General features: G+C 47.2%; 1 pseudogene across 1 annotated transcript; it reads right to left on the minus strand.

Annotated features, from left to right (window-relative positions):
- Positions 1 to 2,729: 2,729 nt before the first annotated feature.
- LOC308467599 (transmembrane protein 256 homolog pseudogene) lies at positions 2,730 to 3,448 on the minus strand (annotated as a pseudogene). Its single transcript has one exon. The product of its transcript is annotated as a transmembrane protein 256 homolog pseudogene (transcript).
- Between the last annotated feature and the right edge of the window lie 231 nt (positions 3,449 to 3,679).

Raw genomic sequence — 3,679 nt, forward strand, 5'->3', positions numbered from 1 at the left:
ATGAATATTATTTCTGTCTGTCTTAGAATAAGTATCAATCAATAAATACAAACTTTTTTAAAAAAGGATTTTTACACCACAAACTCTTTCCCCAGTGTTATATCGCAAACTGTTCCCCCAAGGAAAACACCCTAGCAGTTTCTTGCTGCAGCCCCAGCCCCAAACCTCACCCTGCCAGCCCCACAAATCCCACTCCCAGCCAAGTTCTGTATGCCTCACCCCTTCCTTCTCCTCTATAAGTACCCCAAAGCCTAATTTTCAACAACTGTGTCTTTCCGCAGTTGCTTCTAATCCTGCAGATATCCTCCACCTGCTGTCCAGGGACCCAATACAGCATCTATGCAAGAGGGAAATCCAGAGGCCTGACATCAGCACACCCTGTGGCATGACTGCACAGCCTATAGTGGCAAAGGACTGAGGACCCCCGGAATTTTAAAGAAGGGGTGGGCCCCTTCAAAATTCCCTGGGACAGTGAGACTTTAACACTCCCTATGGTGTGCTTGAGATATCGAGGGGGTCAAGGTACTCCCAAAATTTTCAATAGGCGTGGGCCCCCTCAAAATTCCCTGGGATCACACAATGTCAGCACACCCCCATGGTGTGCTTGTGACATATACAAGATGGGGAGGCCAAGGACTCCAAATTTTCAAGGGGGTGCCCCCCTCAAAATGCCCTGGAACGGTGTGATGTCAGCACATGCCATCTAAGGGGACATGGGCTGAGGGCCCCCAATATGTTGAAGGGCCCCCTCAAATTCCCTGGGGTCATGCAGTTTCAGCACACCCCATGTTGTGCTCATGCCGTCTAGGGGGACATGGGCTGAGGGCCCCCAAAATGTTGAAGCGCCCCCCTCAAAATTCCCTGGGGTCATGCAATTTCAGCACACCCCATGTTGTGCTCATGCCATCTAAGGGGACATGGGCTGAGGGCCCCCAAAATGTTGAAGCGCCCCCCTCAAATTCCCTGGGGTCATGCAGTTTCAGCACACCCCATGTTGTGCTCATGCCGTCTAGGGGGACATGGGCTGAGGGCCCCCAAAATGTTGAAGCGCCCCCCTCAAAATTCCCTGGGGTCATGCAATTTCAGCACACCCCATGTTGTGCTCATGCCGTCTAGGGGGACATGGGCTGAGGGCCCCCAATATGTTGAAGGGCCCCCCTCAAAATTCCCTGGGGTCATGCAGTTTCAGCACACTCCATGTTGTGCTCATGCTGTCTAGGGGGACATGGGCTGAGGGCCCCCAAAATGTTGAAGGGCTCCACTCAAAATTCCCTAGGGTCATGTCATGCAATTTCAGCACACCACATGATGTTCTTGTGCCATCTAGGGGGGCATCGGCTGAGGGGCCCCAAAATGTTGAAGCGCCCCCCTCAAAATTCCCTGGGGTCATGCAGTTTCAGCACACCCCATGTTGTGCTCATGCCATCTAAGGGGACATGGGCTGAGGGCCCCCAAAATGTTGAAGGGCCCCCCTCAAAATTCCCTGGGGTCATGCAGTTTCAGCACACCCCATGTTGTGCTCATGCCGTCTAGGGGGACATGGGCTGAGGGCCCCCAATTTTTTGAAGGGCCCCCCAAAATTCCCTGGGGTCATGCAATTTCAGCACACTCCATGTTGTGCTCATGCCGTCTAGGGAGACATGGGCTGATACCCCGGGATGCACCACTGAATTTTTCTTCAAACATCTGTGGGCCTGGTGTGACACAATATCAAATTTCTAGACTGGCCCGTACGGGCAGGGGTACCTTTACCTTTTACCTTATCCATTCTCTCAACCAACAAAAACAAGCCGCCTCGTAGTAAATTTTTAGATCTTTTGCATCTGTCAATATTTTATACTCAATTCTTGGCTTTTTAACCTGCTAGATAAATTTAGACAATCTTCTTTGCCATACATTAAATTGTTTTGTTCCACTGATAACCGGAATTGTCTGAAATCAAAACAACAGTCTCAGTAACACGTTCATTTTGATAGTTGAGATTCTACCCATCATTGATAATTTCATTCTAGTCCATATCTCCAGATCTCTCTTCACTTCATTCCACACCTTTTCATAGTTGTCTTTAAAGAGGTTTAGATGTGAGCCAGACTCTAGGTATTTTACCTTTTTTTCTATCGACATACCTGTCTTTTGTTGTAGTTCTCCTATTTCTTTACTGTCCAAATTTTTAGTTAATATTTTTGTCCTATTTTTGTTGAGCTTAAAGCCTGCTAATTGCCCATACTCATCAATCTTTTTCAAAGCTTCTATTGCACTGGACATAGGTTGTTCTAAATTCAAGACAACGTCGTCGGCAAAGGCCTTATACTTATATTCTTTTGAGCCTACACCAATTCCCTTTATTTCTTTTGTTGCTTCTCTTTTCCTCAACAGGACCTCTAGTATTGTTATAAATAACAATGGCGATAGCGGGCACCCCTGTCTGGTTCCCTTTGTTATCTCAATTTTGTCTGTGAAGTTATTATTAACTATCAATTTAGCATATTGTTCCGAATAAATAGTCCGAATACCATTTAAACGTTTTTCACCGATATCCATAAATCCTAAATTTCTTTTCATAAAATGCCAAGACACATTATCAAATTCTTTTTCAGCATCCAGAAACATTAGGGCGGCTTGTTTGTCTCTCCTGGAGTCCAGATATTCCATTATATCAATTATATTTCTTTCTTCCCGCTCCCCCCACGGAATAAATTTATTCACAGGAAAAAAAGGTGTGTGGGTTTTTAAAAAAGTGAAATCACTCTCATCATTTATTAAGTTAAAAAAACAGCAATTGAAAAGCACCAATCAGACATTGCATTTCGAGGCCTCCATCGCAAACTCAAATCTGGTTGCAATTTTTTTTGGGGGGGGGGAAGGATCTTGGCTTTTTTAAAAGGGATTTGGCATTCGGGGAATTCCAAGATGCAGGATAGAGATGCATTCGGGGCGGGCTAAAGACCTCGAGGGATCCCACTCTGACATTTGGAAATCTCTCCTCTCCTAGGGCTCCCTTCTGGCTAGCCTAAGGGAGGAGGGAGGGGCAGGGCTGGCTGCCCTGGCGTTGGGAGATGGGGGCCACATGGGGACAGAACGGGGTGTCAAGGGGCCATGGCGATCCAGCCAAGGATGAGGAGGGAACCACCATACGGGGCTGCCTTGGTCAGGATCGGGTCCCCTGTCACGGCGTGGTAATATCAGAGAACATCCCCATGCCCAGAGACAGGATGCTGCCGGCCATCATGGGATAGCGGCAGTGGGGCACAGCCAGGAGGGCCAGGCTGTGGAGGAAGTGGTATTTGTTGGCCATCTCGTAGAGCTCTTTCAAGTCGTCATCTCGGTCGCTGCGACGGAAATTGTGAGCCCCGTAGGTGGCCGCCCCGATGGCCGCAGCCCCGCTCAGCGCAACAAGCCGTCGGAAAAACGCCCCGGCTCCCGCCATATCAATTATATTTCTAACATTGTCCTTCATCTGTCTACCAGGTAGAAATCCAGTTTGGTTCTTTCCAATCTCCTATCCAAATACATTTTTAAGTCTATTGGCCAATATACTGTCAAATAATTTGTAATCATTATTTAGGAGCGAGATTGGCCTATAATTTTTCACCTGCCTTATGTCCGTGTCTTGTTTGGGAATTAGTGCAATATGGGCTTCTTGCCAAGTAATATATTTTCTTTATTTAAGAGGAAAAAC

The sequence above is a fragment of the Podarcis pityusensis genome, assembly GCF_964106645.2.
Source record: "Podarcis pityusensis genome assembly, chromosome: W".
In the NCBI taxonomy this organism is placed as follows: Eukaryota; Metazoa; Chordata; class Lepidosauria; order Squamata; family Lacertidae; genus Podarcis; species Podarcis pityusensis.